The sequence below is a fragment of the Peromyscus leucopus genome, unplaced genomic scaffold (assembly GCF_004664715.2).
Source record: "Peromyscus leucopus breed LL Stock unplaced genomic scaffold, UCI_PerLeu_2.1 scaffold_1438, whole genome shotgun sequence".
In the NCBI taxonomy this organism is placed as follows: Eukaryota; Metazoa; Chordata; class Mammalia; order Rodentia; family Cricetidae; genus Peromyscus; species Peromyscus leucopus.
The window spans coordinates 68,904-88,696 of record NW_023504598.1 but is presented as its reverse complement, the minus strand read 5'-3'; the positions used below and the strand labels follow the sequence as shown (position 1 = coordinate 88,696).

The window sequence follows — 19,793 nt, the reverse complement described above, 5'->3', positions numbered from 1 at the left end:
AGACAATTAACTTTCATTTTTCACACAACAGTTTCGCATATACATCTTGTATATTAAAATTCTCTCCACTCTTACATTAATAGCCAATACTTTTATATGCTGCTGGTATTCATTAAAATTTTTGTGTGTGATCTGAGACTCAAGATAGATTATTTTTCTCACACTCAATATTTTAAAATGTATTTGTGCTTATTGTCTAAAATACATGACATGGTTTTAACAGTTCTGTAACACATTACACCGATATTCCTCACGTGGATCTAGGAAAGGCTATTTGAAAAAAAAACAGGTTTTGAGGTAGTACCTCAAGGTTGAACATGATTCACTATGGGGCAAGTTGCTATCACATTACGGTATCTGATAGTTGCTGGAAATATTCACCCATGACTACAGTAACCTGAAAATAGAAGTTTACATTCATCATACACATGATGTAAAAAATAGCTCAAGCACCAGAATTATAGGGTGAACATTTATGTGTAAGCACAGAGGAAATATTATAAACTGCATTTCAAGAAGCCATCAAAGCAGCAGTCAGGTCACTACATGGTAACTTTGCAGTTCTCTCAATTGCCATTCATCCAGGTTCAAGCCTTTGTCTTAACTCTGCTTTACAAAGGACTGCTGCAGACCATGGAAGCTTTTAGCCTGATAATTTTTGTAACTGAATGTGGATGCAAGCTCTTTCTCTACCTTGAAAAAATGGACAGCAGTACATGTACTTGAAGCAGCAGCTTCATAAGTCTTTTTCAGGCCATTACCATCAGCCACAGTAACTCAAGGTGAGCAGAGATTAGAGACAAAACATTCAAGCACAGTGGTTTCTTCCTATGCTTCTGTTGCATTGTGAACATCTTCATAAATTCTTATAATCTCCTCCATGTGACTTCAAAATTGGAAGGTAGAAGCATAAGTATACAAGACTGTGGGTACTGCTCTGCTATTCTTGAAAAAACTGGCAAAATTCTGCATGCTGTGTTCCTGCCCCTCTTTGATGCTGTGGGGTCCGGGTCAGCATATCATCTGTTCTTACCCTGTATAGCCCCAAACGGAGAATGCAACACATGCCTACTAACAAAACTTCCCCAAAGTCTTCCACTGAATCCAGGGCTATCAAGACCATCCTTCTTGAAGTGAGTACATTTGTTTTCTTTTATGTAATCCCTTGTGGCTTTCAACTGTTTCCAGTGTTCTTGATTAACCCTAGCTATCTCCTGGTAAAAACATCCATAGTTATCTCTGGGTGTTTCCCAGCTGTGAGTCCCTATCTGTTCACAATCCACTATTCTATAGCATCCAGCCACTCTGTTCCCTGGATGAGAAATTTATCAGAAGCTGATATGATTAAAAACATAAAATGAAGCACCATACATGGTTCTTAATTAACTCCTCATGCTTGAGAATGGTATGTACATTGTGGACAAACACTGTGGAACATTGCTGTGTACATATATAAGCTTTTGTGTTTAATTAGTATATGTGCTTTTATGCATCTATATTTATTCAAGTGCATAATAACACTCACTCAGATTCAGTTTACCCTACTTCATACAATGTGCTTGTCAAATTTTTGGTAACATATTATAACTACAAAGGATAAATAAAAATATATCTGTAAAATTTAGAATTCTGAAAAAAAATTACTATGATCATGATAAACTGACTAACAAGAACAATTATGATCAGGTTTTCTTCATATATTTGGTGATTAGCTTGTTAAATGAAACTTACTTCTTCTTACTCTGATTGTATTCTTGTGTTAGTATCTGTACATCTTGAGAGCCACATTCAATTTAAAGCTATGAAACATTATTTATAGGGACAACTGGAAGTGGTCATGTTTTCTAAAGCAATGAAAGCCTATAGAAAACTTATGATCTAGTTTCTGGTTTTGACACTTCTTTAAATTCCCTCTATTTATTTTTATTATTTTAATACCTTTAGGGAACTCTACATTCAGTGATTAAAAACCAATAGTGGAAAGGAAGGTGAATAAAGAACACAACATTTCTAGGATATGATCAAGAAAACAAAACTATGTTAAAAGTTATCAGAGAGATTGTGTTTAATGAAGAAACAGGAATTTTTCAATTGCAGAGAAAGAAATGGACATTTTAAGAAGAGAGGTGTTTAGAGTCTAGAGAGATATGGCCAGAGAAGAAACCCTGTCCCTCATCTGGTAGTCAGATAATGGGAAATACATAGCTAACAAAACAAATAACAAGATAAAATGGAAAATGACATTACTCTGCTGATGAAAATACAACAGAGGGAAGTCAGAACTCTCCTTAGAATCTACTTACTAGCAATGGAAAGATGTGGTTCAACACTTAAGGGCAGTGCTTTAATCCAAGCACTGGCAAGTCAGAGACAGGTGGATCTCTATACATTCAAGGACAGCTTGTTCTCAGAAGAAAAGTGGATGGCAGCTAGGGCTACATGGAAGACTCTGTCTCAAAATAAATAAGTTATTAAATAAAAAAGATAAGGAGACAACTTAGAGCCAAGATTTCTTCATTAAGAGAAGCCATTTGTAAAACTGAAGGAGAACTAAGAGCAAGGATTATAAAATTTGCAGTGAAAACAGGTGTCTTAGCAGATCCCAGTAAAATCCAGTGAATTATTAGGAAATTTCTTGAATTTTCTGTTCTAAAAAAGTGAAAAATATATAAGTACATCAATTCCTATATACATATGACTTGATATGAATAGTCCAAAAGGTATAAGCAATTATAGAAGACTGAAGAAGCATCATAAAAATGGTCCTTACACAAGAATCTCAGGACTGGATGGGTCCTTTGCTGACTTCTCCCAAACCTTTAAAGAACTGTTACCAATGTTTTGAAGAGTATCCTAATAACCAGAGAGAAAAGAAATTCAGCAAAACACACTCACTTAATCAATCATCATCCTGATCATATATTCAATTCTGGTGGTCCTCATGTGAATGGAGAGAACAGTTGTCCTGTAACCTCCAAACTCATTTAAAAAAAGCACTTCCTCAAAACAAAGAAATAAATGTAATAAGAACAGAAACAGCAAAAGGAGAATAAAATCCTTGTTAAGAAAATATTTGAGAACCTATTAGTGTATAAATCATGAAAAGAAATGAAAAATTAAATTCACTGTATCCTAGGAATTACAGAATTAATAAATATATTAATGAATAGCACAGAGAGCTCTTGGCAGAAGAAACACAAATTGCCAAAAGAAAAAAGAAACATAGTGTTTATATGCATCTGTATCAATTAAATGCAAGGTAAAAATATTTGCTATTCCCCATCCCTCAGTCAATGGTTGTCATCAAAGACAAATATCCCTGTCTCTGCATGCTCTTTCTCATTTTATCTGAAACCAAATACTGTCCTTGCAGGTTTTGTGGATTTGGGAATGTGGGAAGAAGTGGAGAAAACTCTGATGGGGACATCATCTGTAGTTTTTAACAGATTTGGTCATCAGCGGTGTATCTGACAGCTACAGACATGGTAGAGTTGACCTGTCACAGCACCTGCTGCAGAGGCTGTCTTTTGTCAGGAGCTTTGAGAACCTCCAGTGTTTCTTCTTTACTTACTGTTTTGTCTTTTTTCCTGTGACCAATAGCACTCTAAATAAACCACACTTTACTACAAATTATAACCCATTGACAATGAGACATGGGCATGTACACAGTGTCAGAGTGTGATGGAACAGAGGACACAATAATATTCAGTATGGATTATTGCCATTTTCTTATGATCCATGACATCTTTATCATCCATTTGTCTCATTTCATTTCTCTTTACTAACTTAAGTGATGCAGTCTCTTGAGAATAACAAAGGGGAAATAATTAAATCTGTTTCTCTGGTGGAAAAAAGGACTCAATGGGATTTCCATAGATGACTGCCAGTCCTTCACATGTCATAACCCAATATTTCTTTCTCACTCCCATGATGTCTTCTTCCCATGATCCGGAATCATCAGATCATTATTTACACCGTTCCCTTAAAAGATGGGAGCAATAAATTTGTAATTGTTCTTGATCCCTGCTCCTTGTGGCAAACATCTCTCAGGAAGGGTCTTAGATGCTGGAGTCCATATGTCCTTTGCTATGGCAGGTGAAAAGGTCCTGGCAGTTTTGAGGAGAGATGAGGGTACAGAATCACAGATGCATATCTGTGGCATTTTAAATCACCAGACTTAGTCACTGAGTCAACATCAAGGAGAAATCAATCATATTAGTAAGTTAGAGATTTTTTTTTCTGAGACAAGGTTTCTCTGTTTAACAGACCTAGCTGTTCTGGAACTAACTCTGTAGAACCATCTCCGTCTGTGGACAAGTGTAAGTTTCTGGAATCAGTCTGGGAGAAATTTCTGTAACTGTGCAGAGGAGGCAGATGAATGAGTTGCTAATATTAGATCATGAGCCCATCTCCCTCTGTGAGCCTGGTGATGTGGTGGTAATTTAATTATACTGAAATGTGATTTTGATTGTATGTTAATAAATAAATTTGCCCGGGGGTCAGAGCTATTAGAGCCATAGCAAGAGTGTGGCGGTGGTGGCACAGGCCTTTAATCCTAGCATTCCAGAGATAGAAATCCCTCTGGATCTCTGTGAGTTCGGGGCCACATTGGAAATAGCCAAGCATGGTGGTGACACACTCCTTTAATCCCAGAAAGCCAGCCTTTAATCCCAGGGAGTGGTGGTAGAAAGCAAAAAGATATATAAGGCATGAGGACCAGAACTAGAAGCGTTTGGCTGGTTAAGCTTTCAGGCTTTGGAGCAACACAGTTCAGCTGAGAGCTATTGGGATGAGGCCACAGAAGCTTCCAGTCTGAGGAAACAGGACCAGCTGAGGAACTGGTGAGGTGAGATAGCTGTGGCTTATTCTGTCTCTTTAAATAAACGAACAGACTGGAAATAGAGGCTCTCATTCGGGAGGCTGGGACACCGCAGGCGGAAGGGTGAGATTTTGGCTCTGAGCTCTGACCTCTCGGCTTTCTCTTTCGCATTGTTTCTGTGTTTCTTATTTGGTGGGACGGTTGGTTACATCTATATGGTGAGGAACTTTAAGGACAGCCAACACAGAAAATAAGTTTGTAGTCATGTTTGTTAGCAGAGCTACATCCTGTTTTCACTAGATTTTATGTGTTCTTTGCTGACTCAGAAGCTATGTGAATGAGAAAATGCACAAAAGGACTCTACCTTCTGTTCTGTAATGCTTGTAACTTAATATTGCTCTAAGCACTAAGTTCTTGCAAATATGTGAACGAAATGAGATCTGAAAAACTGTATCTAAACAGTATTCCTAAACAGATTGCAGGAATGCCCAAAAGACCACCACAGAGACGGGATCCCAAATGTAAAAGCAAGGAGTCTTCATTTTCAAGCTTCTAGCTTGGTCTCATTGTCTATCCAATGCAGCAGTGAGAGCAGAGCCCTGAGCTCAGGCAGGGTAGAGTTTTTTGTTTGTTTGTTTTTTATCATAACAGAGGTTGGGGTGAGGTGATTTCCAGGGTTCAGGACCCTGATTGACTGATATTTGTCTAGGCCTAACTGTCAAACACTAATAGGTATGTGTTAAATTCAGGGACATCTGGCCATTTTATCTAATCTTATCTAATGTTAGGAATATTTGAGATATCAGGTACTTCCCCTTAGAAGTAGGTCCTCCCTGGGTGAGGTCAGTTTATGGTTTTCCCTAGGTCTGGGTGTTACCTGCCAGTAAGCCTGTCACAGAAGCTGTGTCTGGGCCTCTAAGCCTTTCATGGCAGCTGTGTGGTCAAGCTGTTTTGGGATCCCCATAGCTTCATGTCACAATATATATCAGATTGTGTGCACAGCTTGTGTTATAAAAATTAGTCTATAAATTTTTTTCAATGATAATAACGTGACTAGTTCAGCTATGTATTGTTCTTAAGGTCATCTTATGAAATAATAGTGTGTTTTTTCCTTCAACCATATCTTTACAAGTATTTGGTTGGTATCTGATCAATGAATAAATCATGTGATGGCTTCAGGTGTGTTGCTCCTTATACAGATATATCATGTTGCAGGTCTCTGATATAATGGGTCTTTCAAGGTTTGTAATCCTTCATCAAAATACTTCAGCGTTCATTGTTACTTGATACTGACCCATACTATTCACATTCTTAAACAAATTCATACCTCCAAGAGAAGAAATAATAAAATTCTTACTGTGAAGGAGACAATAAGGAATTACAAAACCAGTAATAAATATGTCACTTCTGTGTTTGGAAAACCCAATAAGTAACTATCCTTTATGGAACTTCTGGAATAACTGTATATTAAATCCATCACCATCCTATCATTTCCATGTTCCAACTACCCTCAAAGAAGCTGTTTTTCAAAAATACTAAACTACAGTGATATAATTCAGTTTCCTGCATCTTCAGTGTTAACATGTTAAGTGTATCTGCACATAGAATTCAAAGATGTGTTGTATGTTGTTCCTCTTACATGGGTGAGATCTCTATACTGCAAATCTATTCTTAACATCTCAGTGAACCTCTTAATTTTAATTCCATTTAAGACTAAGTTGAAGGGCAAATGTTGAGATTTAGGTAACCTGGTGCAGGTAACCCATGACTCTCTCCCCAGTCAGAGTCCAGAAGTCAAAGACAATCAAAAGAGTACAGGTAAATGACCTCACCAGAATATCAAGTGAGTTTGTAAATGACATAAAGACAAGATCTCATCAATCAGAATAAATCCAGAGAAACATGACCCACCAAGAGATAACTGAGGATGTAGAGCCCCACACCCTAGATCACCTACATGGATAGGATTCCACAATCACACTGCTCTGATTTAATATATGTGATAATGACACCTGGTTTTCAAAGTGCTGAAAGTTGTTTTAAAACCCATCTGTTGCTCATCCCTCCATAGGTATCCACCTCTGAATTGTCAGGTTCCTAAGAGCTCTTCTTGCAGTGTCCCCATGCACAAAGTGAAGTGGATACAGTCATCTGGGCAGAAATTGGATCTAGTGCTTGGAGGCTGATTTGCCTTTAACTCAGCACACTAGGGAACAGGAATTACATCCTCCCTGGAACACCAGCTCTCTGAGCTTATGTTGAGTTGGATTCCTTCTTAAAGTCAGCTAAAATACCTTAAGGTTAACATTGGCCTTAGTATTATCCACTCCCAACACCTCCTTTCACACACACACACACACACACACACACACACACACACACACACACATAATCTTATATTTTGTTTAAATAATTGTCTCCCTTTTTATCACAAAACACCCATCTAACTTACATATTCAATCAGAAAATGTTGTAAAAAGTTGAGGGGTGCACTGCAGACTCTTTTCATGTTGCACTCTACAGCTTATAAACCTAAAACTTAGTAAATATCAATGTTTATCAATCAATTACTTCAATTATACCATTAGTAAGAACTTTCAGGCCCCACAGGGCTGTATGTATACACTGCCATGAGAGTAGGGTTAATTTTAGTCCTCTTCCATACCAAAGAAAATTATATGCTCAGCTGCATGGAACTGATTTTGGGCCTCTGTGCATATGTGACAATTGAGTAGCTTGGTCTATTTCTGAGACTCCTGGCAATGGGAGTGTGGGTTGTCACAGTGCTTTGTCTGGCTATTACTAACCTATTTCTCAGGCTAGACTTCAACAAGCAATGAGTGCAAGGGAAGGTGTTTGGTCTTATGGTAACTTGATATACCATGATTTGCTTGTGCTCATGGGAGGTCTGCATCTTTCTGAGTTAATATGGAGGAAGAGTGAATGGAGGCAGGATTCAGGGGAAGGGGAAAGGGAGTGGCATGAGAGGAGGGAGGAAAGACTGCCATCATGATGTAAAATGAATTAATTAATTAAAATAAAAATAAATAAATAAAAATAAATAAATTCTTAGTAAGAAAAAATACATGCTCAGTTATTAATTAGCTGTTCAATGTGTCCTCTGACCAATGGCAATGCTGGGCAAACTTCCCAAGTTTTATCCTGTGTTACTTCTTCTTTATAACTCTTAGCTATTTCATTTGACTTAAGCTGTTTTTAATTATAATTTATTTGTGATTTTAACATAATTATGAATTAATGATTATGTATGTACCAATATGGGATTTGGACCATTTTTTGAACATTATTTTTTATTTTATTTTATTAAGATTTATTTATGCCAGTACCAAGCTGTTTTTATTACTGTAGCTCTATTGTAGAGCTTGAAGTCAGGGATTGTGATGCCTCCAGAGGTTGTTTTATATTGTACAGGATTCTTTTAGCTACCCGGGTTTTTTGTTTTTCTGTATGAAGTTGAGTATTATTCTTTCCTGGTCTGTGAAGAATTGTGTTGGTATTTTGATGGGGATTGCATTGAATCTGTATATTGCTTTTGGTAAGATTGCCATTCTTATTTTGTTAATCCTGCCTATCCATGAGCATGGGACATCTTTCTGTTTTCTGACATCTTCAAATTCTTTTTTCAGGGACTTAAAGTTCTTGTCATATAGGTCCTTCACTCATCTGGCTAGTGTTACCCCAAAGTATTTTATATCATTTGTGGCTATTGTAATGGATGATGTATCACTGATTTCCTTCTCTGCCTGTTTGTCAATTGTATATAGTAAGCCTACTGATTTTTTTGAGTTGATCTTGTATCCTGCTATGTTGCTAAAGGTGTTTATAAGTATCAGTTCCTTGGTTGAATTTTTTGGGGTCATTCAAGTATACTATCATGTCATCTGCAAATAGGGAAAGCTTGACTTCTTCCTTTCCAATTTGTATCCCCTTAATCTCCTTATGTTTTCTTATTGCTCTGACTAGAACTTCAAGTACTATATTGAATAAGCATGGGGAGAGCAGACGGCCTTGCCTTGTTCCTGATTATAGTGGAATCGCTTTGAATTTCCCTCCATTTAATTTGAGGTTGGCTGTTGGCTTGCTGTAAATTGCCTTTAATATGTTTAGGTATGTCCCCTGTATTCCTGATCACTTCAAGACTTTTATCATGAAGGAGTGTTGGATTTTGTCAAATTCCTTTTCTGCATGTGGAGAGATGATTATATGTTTTTTTTTCCTTTAAGTTTGTTTATATGGTGTATTACATTGATGGACTTTCATATTTTGAACCACCCTTGCATCCCTGGGATGAAGCCTACTTGATCATTTTGGATAATTGTTTTGATGTGTTCTTGGAGTCTGTTTGCTAGTATTTTATTGAGTATTTTTGCATTAATGTTCATGAGGGAGATCGGTCTGTAGTTCTCTTTCTTTGTTGCATCTTTGTTTGGTTTAGAAATCAGGATAATTGTAGCCTCATAGAAGGAGTTTGGTAATGTTCTTTCTGTTTCTATTGTGTGAACAATTTAAGGAGTATAGGTATTAAATCTTATTTGAAGATCTGATAGAATTCTGCACTGAAACCATCTGGTCCTGGGCTTTTTTTGGTTCAGAGACTTTTAATGACTGATTCTATTTCCTTTGGGATTATTGGACTATTTAAGTAATTTATCTGGTCTTGATTTTACTTAGGTAGGTGGTACCTATCGAGAAAATTATCTGTTTCTTTTAGATTTTCCAATTTTGTGGAGTAGAGGTTTTTGAAGTATGACCTGATGATTCTCTGGATTTCCTCATAGGAAGAAGCAAAGTGCTAGAGAGGTCCACAGAAATCCACAAAGATACCTCCAAAATAGGCTACTGGCAATGGGAGAGAGAAAGCCTGAATTGACCTACTCTGGTGATAGGATGGCCAAACACCCAAACTGTCATGCTAGAAACCTCATCCAATGACTGAGGGAACCGGATGCAGATATCCAAGGCCAGGCCCCAGGTGGAGCTCCAGGAGTCCAGTTGTCGAGAAGAGGAGGATTTGTATGAGTGAGAATTGTTGAGACCAAGATTGGATAAAGCACAGGACAAATAGCCAAACGAATGGAAACACATGAACTATGAACCAGTGTAGTGGTAATCTAATTGTAATGAAATGTTATTTTGATTGTATGTTAATAAATAAAGTTGTCCGGGTGTCAGAGCTATTAGAGCCATAGCAAGAGTGTGGCGGTGGTGGCACACGCCTTTAATTCCATAGATATCTGTGTGTTCAGGGATACAGCCAGCATTGAAGACATATTCCTTTAAGACCTAGGCGGCTGTACATTCAGACAGTGACGAGGCAGTCATGTGTTTGGGTTTACAACCAATGAGAAGGCAGAACAACATACTATAAAAAAAAGAACAGACAGGAAGTAGGTCTCTTTCGCGAAGCTGGGACAGCAGGAGGAAGGGTGAGATTTTAGCTCTGAGCTCTGACCTCTCGGCTTTCTCTTTTACATTGTTTCTGTGTTTCTTATTTAATAAGACGGTTGGCTACATTAACATCTGGCGCCCAACGTGACAAGAATCCATTAAAAACTGCTTGGCTTGGCGGCAGGTCTGCTTTCCCGCAAGGGCGGCAGGCAGCGGCAGGAAGCGGCAGGAAGCAGCCGGAGTCCTAGTCCGAGCTGCCGGCTTCCTAGTCCGAGCTGCCGGCTTCCTAGTCCGAGTGGCTTCTAGCCCGGGCCTAGGTCTGTGAGCAGCTTGCTTAAAGCCGGTGCTACAAACAACTTAGACCTGCCCTGCCGAACAGGGCCCTGCCTGTAAAGTCAAGGCACGTGGTCAGAGCTTAAGGAAGCCAGACCCAAGCCTTGACTCGGCACAAGAGGGAACACGTGGCTGCATTTAAAATTTAGCCAGCTATGCTTTCTTGCTCTCTCTCTCTCTCTCTTTCTCTTTGGATTTACACCTGGGACACTAGGTGGCTGCTTTGAAAATCCCCTCGGATTTCTACTGTTCTACGCAGATTTGGTAAGTCATAACATATCAGATATTTTAAAGGAAACTATCTAAAAGAGATTTTTTTCCACATTAAAAAACAAATGGGTTTTATGTGTACATTGGAAGAAAATTGGTTTTTGTTCGAAATTTTAGGCAGTCTGGCAATGGAACAACTATATAATATTAGTATTGGTGGAATTATGCAGCTTATCACTATGCTAATCCACATTTTAATATTTAAAAAGATAGTCAATTTAAGTGCCAGGATAACAGCTTTAGAAGAACTCGTTAAACCTGTAAAAATTCAGACAGAAGAAATTAACAGTGAAGTTGTTTCAAGTCGGGATCATAAGTTTGCAGAAAGAAAGCCTGTTTTCACACAGTCACCCTTAATTTATCCTATAACCATACAGCAGATGCCTGATCAAATGGCTACACAAAATACTTGGGCTCCAATTGAAATGTTGGATTTAAAAAGGTTTAAGGAGGCAATAGTATCTTATGGCATGCATTCCCCATATGTAAAGCAAATGTTAAACTCTTGGTCAACATATAATAGGATAGTACCACAGGACTGGCGGGACCTTGCACAAGGTGTTCTGGAACCCAGCCAGAGACTTCAATTTCTGACTTGGTTTAAGGAGGAGGCTAAAAACATAGAAAAACAATGGAGGGATTAAGAATACAAATTTGCCAGGATCAGCTTATGGGCGAAGGCCAATATGCTTCAGCACAAACACAATGTTTATATGATGTCCAAACCCTAATTTTATGTCGAATGGCAGCCTTGAATGCATGGGACAGAGTTGAGGAACCAGGAAAAAAATCTGAGTCATTTACAAAGGTGATGCAAGGCCCAAAAGAGTCTTTTACAGATTTTTTACAAAGACTGGCTTCAGCAGTAAAGAGAATGGTCTCGGATTCAGAAGCTGGTAAGGCAATAATTGAATCTTTGGCCTTGGAGAATGCGAATGCAGCATGCAAAAGAATAATCAGGCCATTAAGGACAAGATCTGCACCTATAGAAGATTGGATTAGAGAAACAATTAATGTTGAAGCTGATGAGCATGATGATACATGGGTAGGAGAAGTAATTTCAAAAGGTTTGAGGAGTGTTAGATGTTTTGGATGTGGAAAACAAGGACATTTGAAAAGGGACTGTAGACAGGTCATTCCCAGAAACAATGTTTCTTCAAGAAACAATGGCAACAGAATGCCCCTTCCTTCTGGAGTATGCAGAAGGTGTGGTAAGGGAAAACACTGGACCAACGAATGTAGATCAACAAAGGGCAGACAGGGTAATCCTTTGCCTCAGTCTTCGGGAAACTCCCAGAGGGGCCTCAGGCAGGCCCTCAGTGCAAATCCAGTTCAAACCTTTCCTGCAGCCATAGAGGAAATGCCTGCTCTGGAGAGTGATTAAATAACCAAATGCCTATTGGAATAAATCATGCTGGTCAGGATGATGAAACAGAGAGAATAGAAAATTCAGGAGAAAACATAAAGAAAATTTTTTGGCAAACTTCTATTAATGAACAAAGACCAAAATTAACAATAAAAATAAATGGTGTTTTGTTGTCTGGTCTGGTAGACACAGGTGCGGACGTTACCATAATTGCACCAGAATTTTGGCATCCAACTTGGCCTCTTCAGGAGGTAAACGTTCAACTGTTAGGAATTGGGACATTATCTCAGGTGAAACAGAGTGCAAGATGGCTCGAATGTATAGGTCCAAAAGGACAGAGAGGAAAATTAAAACCATATGTGGCTAACATAACTATGAACCTGTGGGGTCGAGACTTGTTGCAACAATGGAATACTCAGATTAACATCCCTCCAATCTCAGAAACAAATCATAAACTAGCACATGTTACTGAGAGAAATATTAGAAGATATTGTTCTAATGAGTGGTCACCAGTCATCCATATTATACAAGAACAGGGCACAATAACTGATGATCTTCCAAAGACACCAACGGCTCTACCTTTAAAATGGTTAACAGACAAGCCTGTATGGGTCCACAATGGCCTTTAACAACAGAGAAACTCCAGGCTTTAGAAGAGCTGGTAGAAGAACAGTTAAATGCTCAGCATATTGAAGAATCAACCAGCCCTTGGAATTCTCCTGTATTTGTTATTAAAAAGAAATCTGGTAAATGGAGAATGGTAACAGACCTTAGAGCAATTAACAAAGTAATTCAGCCAATGGGCTCTCTACAATCTGGGATGCCTTTGCCTACTCTGTTACCAAGGATGGCCTCTCATAGTTATTGATTTAAAAGACTGTTTCTTTTCAATACCCTTACAAGAAAAAGACAGAGAAAGATTTGCTTTTACAGTGCCTACTTATAATAATTCTCAACCGGTTAAAAGATTTCAATGGAGGGTCCTCCCTCAGGGAATGTTGAATAGCCCAACTCTGTGCCAATATTTTGTACAACAGCCATTGGAAGTGATACGTAAAAAATTTCCTAAATCTATAATTTATCATTATATGGATGACATTTTACTAGCTGACTCAAATGCAGATACTTTAGAAATAATATTTGAAGAAGTAAAGAAAATTTTGCCTTGCTGGGGATTACAAATTGCTCCTGAAAAAATACAAAGAGGAGATTCTATTAATTATTTAGGATATAAAATAGAGCTACAAAAAATTAGACCCCAAAAGGTGCAAATTCGGAGAGATAGACTACAGACTCTTAATGACTTTCAAAGATTATTTGGAGATATTTCTCATCTATGAACTATTGTTGGGGTAAAAAATGATGAACTGACTAATTTGTTCAAAACCTTAGAAGGTGACAAGGACTTAAATAGTCCAAGAGAATTATCACCTGAAGCTGAGAAAGAATTAGCCTTGGTAGAAAAGAAAGTGCATGAAGGACACGTGAATCGTATTGATCCAAAGCTGGATTGCATTTTGGTTATCTTACCTTCTAGGCGTTCTCCTACTGGAATATTAATGCAGAGGGAAGATATTATATTGGAATGGATATTTTTACCAAATAAACCAAATAAAAAATTAAAAACTTATGTGGAAAAAATCTCTGACTTGATTTACAAAGGAAAACTGAGACTTCGTCAATTAGCAGGCATAGACCCAGCAGAAATTGTCGTACCATTAACTAAGGAGGACATTGAAAAATTATGGATAGAAAGTGAACCTTGGCAAAGAGCTTGCAGTAATTTTTTGGGAGAAATTAACAGCAAATATCCCAAAAGCAATAGAATTGATCTTATAAAGAGAGCTGATCGGATCTTGCCTCGAATTGTACGGCAAAAACCCATATCTGGAGTTCATACATTTTATACAGATGCCAACAAAGAAGGAAAGGCAGGTTACAAATCAGAAAATTTAAGTAAAGTGGTTCAAAGTCCGTATAATTCAGTTCAAAAATTAGAATTGTATGCTATTCTGTTGGTATTAATGGATTTTTCAGAACCTCTCAACATAGTAACTGACTCTCAGTATGCTGAAAGAGTGGTGTTACATATTGAGACTGCAGAATTTATCCCTGATGCTTCAGAATTAACTTCACTATTTATTCAATTACAAGATACAATCAGGAAAAGGAATCATCCTTTATATATAACTCACATTCGATCCCATACTGGTCTGCCAGGCCCTCTAGCACAAGGCAATGATGAGATTGATAAATTATTGATAGGAAATGTGCTGGAGGCCTCAGAATTTCATAAAAAACATCACGTTAATAGTAAAGGTTTAAAAAAGGATTTTTCCATAACCTGGCAACAAGCCAAAGAAATAGTAAAGAAATGTCCTTCTTGTTCCGTCTACAATCAAACGCCATTACCAGCAGGATGTATCCCAAAGGGTACTCAGAGAAATGAAATCTGGCAGGTGGACGTTTTTCACTTTGCAGAATTTGGAAAATTGAAATATGTACACCACACTATCGATACTTATTCAGGATTTCAATGGGCAACTGCTTTGAGTTCTGAAAAAGCTGATTCTGTAATCACTCATTTGCTAGAAGTTATGGCCATCATGGGTATACCTGCACAAATCAAAACTGACAATGCTCCATCATATGTCTCTGTTAAAATGAAACAGTTTTTTGCTTATTACAATATAAAGCATAGTACAGGCATACCACATAATCCTACAGGTCAAGCAGTTATAGAAAGATCAAACAGAACTCTAAAGGATATGCTAAATAAACACAAATGGGTAACAAAAACCCCCAGAAATAGACTGCATAATGCTCTTCTAACTTTGAATTTTCTGAATGCCAATGAGAAAGGAACAACAGCTGCAGAGAGACATTGGATAATAGAAAAAACTACAGAATTAAATCAGCCTATATACTTTAAGGATGTGCTGACCTCAGAATGGAAGCCAGGGTATGTATTACATTGGGGACGAGGTTTTGCTTTTGTTTCTACAGGAGAAGATAAGCTGTGGGTACCATCAAAATTGATAAAGGTTCGATTTGAACAAGAGAGACCTCTTAATTGAGGAGGTGATAGTTCATCAACCAGCATGAACATCCAATTTAAACTAACTTGTATCAATAACACATGCCTTTTCATTTAATCAGATAATAACTTGTCAAAAGGAAACATCCCCAAAATTAGTCTTGGGGAAAGGTTTTTGTTTTTATCTTTTAGGAGAATGAAGGTTAAGGAATCTGAAGAACACTGGACAAATGAGACAACTGAAGAAAAGGGACAAATCATCTATCCCAAGAAACAGAGTAAAACGGTGTATGGATATATATTAGCTAAAAAAATTTTATGTCTTCCTAAATGTTTGTTTCTGCTTTTCTCTAAAGATTTAACACTATTGGTCTTCTAACAGTCCCAGTTCAATTAAAATTTAAAGCTGACTTTGGAGTTGGGGAATGGCTCTCTCCTTCTTTAAAATCAAGCATGTTGTTAAAAGGTAAATGCAAACTCCCTGTATCATGCCAGAATAAGAGCCATCTTCTGCTATGGTACAGGACAAAATCAAAATTAATTAAGGGACTATTCTACTACTAATCTCAACTCTTTGATTCTATTCTGATTCTTTAAACTTTTCTTAAAGTATAAATTTTATATCAAAATTTACAAGATTAATATATATATATATATATATATATATATATATATATATATATACATTTTAAACTTTGTTAAGATATGAATGGTCATATAGAGTACTAACTAATTCTAGAAAAAAAGGCTAGCTGCATATATATGTTTTTGTGTTCGAGTCTCTTATCAGTTTTCTGCAGGAAATCATGGCCAGGCCTAACATCAACTGAAGTCTCCAGAAAGAAGATGGGGCCCCACAACAACAACAATTCCACGTGGACAATAATAATATCATTAAGCTGACAAACATCATCCATAGATCAGCTTTGAACTATAAGGTGCTCAGAGCAATTTTGAGATGACTAGCTGAGATGATCCAGTCTCAAAGACTACTTGAATAAGGACTTGAGATAAACCCTGAACTTTGGCATTATACACAGACTGGATAATGAAGGATATAGTTACCTCTCCTAGAATTTGACAATTAACCTAAAATTTTTCTTTCAGGATAAAGAAAACTTCGCCCATACCCAGCAGGAAGCAATTTTAAGAATGCGACGCCCACATTCTCAAAGAGGTGGTGTGGGGCGGGTGGTTTTTTGGTCTTTTTAATGGATTTTGGGTCTGGGATAATTTTCAGTATTTAGGGGGGTTGGTTACAAGTTATTGTCAAGAGTTAAGAAAAAGGCTAAGCAAAGGAGATTAGAATTAAGGTTCTTGTTTAAAAAAAGAAAGAAAGAAAGAAAGAAAGAGAGAAAGAAAGAAAGAGAAAAAAAGAAAGAAAAGAAAAAGACAATTACTAGTTTTCAATACTTTACATTGGATTGAATTGTTTTATATTGTATACAAATTTGAAACTGATATTGTTAGAAAATGCTATATGTATATTTCTAATTATATTTATTCCATTCATTTAACAATGTAATGCAAATTTTTGATCCTTGAATGTTATTATTATCAACTATTAGGATATAAAGAAATGAAAGCTGGTAGTTAGACATTATCATAGAACTTGTAGTCATATTAGATATGTTTTAAAAATTAAGCAGAGATGTTTTAGACAGGTCATCTTCAAACCCTTCAGAGATCCACAGAATATGGCATTTAAAATGTTTTAATAACTTAGAAAATTTTTCTTTTTTGAGACATGTCGGCTCCTGGCAGTACTAATCTACTTCAGAGAAAATATGGGCATTGAAGAAACTGCATATGGAGTCAACTTTCATTTTGGCAAAAGTTAGCCACTGGACAACAAAGTATCCTCGAATCAACAGGACAAAATGGACAGACAGATCACGAAACAAGGGACTACTGATTCTTGCCAAAACAAGTGTGGTTATGGCTTTATCAAAAGGCATCTTCTGAGGCCAGGACAATATGGCCCCATCCCTGAAGTGGCCTTCGCATCCAGAAAAGGTACGGTGCCCTTTTCTTCAAAGGCAGCTTAACAGGCAGAGGGCCGATGGATTCTGTTGTACAATGGAACAGCAGCTGAAAGCTCATGCCTCTCAAAAGTAGACTGGCATTTAATAAAGGGATGTGGAGAAGAAGGGAATGCTGAGATGAAGCCATATATACACAGCCAAGAAGAATGGACAGCTGAATTTAAAAACTGTCAACAATTTCCAGAATTTAAAATCCTGAATCATGACAGGACACTAGTGGAATTCAGGTGTTTCTGGTACGTGGACTGCTCTCACCCAATGTGAGGTTGAACTGTTGACCTTGTGTACATCCTACTTCACAAATGAGTCTGTCAGATACACTAAGCCTATAGGCTGAAGATGATGCCCCAACACTACGGAGAAACCTCAGGTGACTGCCCAGGCAGCTGGCTGTTTCTGTCAACTCACAAAATTTTTGGAAGTTGCTTGCATGCACTTCCTGTTTTTATTTTTGTTAGCTAATTATTCCCTTCCTGGGTCTCTGAGGGAGTTGAAGATTAGTTAGTTATGGTTGAAGATTAGTTAGTTATAGTTGAAAACTAATTAGGATAGAAAGTACATTAGATACATCTTGGAATTACCAAAATAGGATAGATAATGGAATTATTTTCTCTGATTTGTCAAATACCTCTTTAGGTATTTATTACTTGTATATATTGTGTATAGTTATTGTACTTTTGTATATAGTTTTTCTTTTGTTAGTTATAACCTTTTGCTTTTTTTTCTTTTTATTAAAATAGAAAAGGGGAAATGTGGTGGTAATCTAATTGTACTGAAATATTATTTTGATTGTATGTTAATAAATAAAGTTGTCCGGGGGTCAGAGCTATTAGAGCCATAGCAAGAGTGTGGCGGTGGTGGCACACGCCTTTAATCCCATAGATATCTGTGTGTTCAGGGATACAGCCAGCATTGGAGACATATGCCTTTAAGACCTATGGGGCTGTACATTCAGACAGTGACGAGGCAGTCATGTGTTTGGGTTTACAACCAATGAGAAGGCAGAACAACATACTATAAAAAAAAGAACAGACAGGAAGTAGGTCTCTTTCGCGAAGCTAGGACAGCAGGAGGAAGGGTGAGATTTTAGCTCTGAGCTCTGACCTCTCGGCTTTCTCTTTTACATTGTTTCTGTGTTTCTTATTTAATAAGACAGTTGGTTACATTAACAAACCATTAGCTGAGGAGCCCCAACTGGATCAGGCCCTCTGGATAAGTGAGACAGTTTATTAGCTTGATCTGTTTGGGAGGCATCCAGCCAGTGGGACCGGGACCTGTCCTCAGTGCATGAGCTGGCCGTTTGGAACCTGGGGCTTATGCAGGGACACCTAGCTCAGCCTGGGAGGAGGGGACTAGACCTGCCTGAACTGAATCTACCAGGTTGAACTCAATCCCCAGGAGAGTCTTTGCCCTAGAGGAGATGGGAATGGGGGGTGGGCTGGGAGGAAGGTGGGGTGGGAGGGGGGAGGACAAGGGAATCCGTGGCTGATATGTAAAATTAAATTAAATTATAAAATAAAAAAATAAAAATTAAAAAATTAAAGATTTATTTATTTATTTATTTATTTATTTATTTATTTATTTATTTATTTATTTATTATGTACACAGTATTCTGCCAGTATGTACACAGTATTCAGGCCAGAAGAGAGCTCCAGATCTCATTAAACGTAGTTGTAAGCCACCATGTGGTTTTTGGGAATTGAACGCAGGACCTCTAGAAGAGCAGTCAGTGCTCTTAAACATTGAGCCATCTCTCCAGCCCCTTGGACCATTTTCTAACAACACACACCTGTCATGAGACAGGTTCTAGCTCTATTTTCCTCCATGTATGGAGATACCTTCATTTTGCCTAGTAATAAATTTTAAATTTGGAGCATTTTACTACAAATTATACAATGGTAGATTAAAATGGTGTAATTGTATTAAAATAAGTCTGTGTTGCTCTTTATTTCTATAACTAACCAATGTTTTATTTGAGATACTTATATGTCCTGTATTTCTGTATCTTTGTTTCAGTTTAAATCCTATCTGATCACACTAATCAAGTATTAATATACAAATTTTTAATTGAGCAAAACTTCTCTCACTTTTCTTTACTAGTGTAATTTATCTGTAGCAGTGATTTTCTTTTTTTTCTTTTTTCCCCTCTTTTTTTAATTGAGATTTTGTATTCCTTTTACATACCACACCTTGTTTCCCCTATCCTGCCTCCTCCCACCACCAAGCTCTCCCTCCCAACCTATCCTTTAGTCCTACCTCCTCCAAGGCAAGGTCTCCCATGGAGAGTCCACAGAGCCTCAGTTAAGGCAGGTCCAAGCCCCTCCTCCCTGCACCAAGGCTGCACAAAGTGCAAAGTGTCCAACCATAGGCACTAGGCTACAAAAGTCAGCTCATGCACTAAGGATGAGTCCCATTCCCATTGCCTAGAGGCCCCCTAAACAGTTCAAGCTGAACAACTCTCTCGCTTATTCAGGGGGCCTAGTCCAGTAGCATGGGGGCTCCTCAGCTATTGA

At 37.6% G+C, this 19,793-nt stretch overlaps 1 pseudogene; it reads left to right on the top strand.

The window, feature by feature from the left end:
• Positions 1–546: 546 nt before the first annotated feature.
• On the top strand, positions 547–1,361 carry LOC119087149 (annotated as a pseudogene).
• Positions 1,362–19,793: the final 18,432 nt, after the last annotated feature.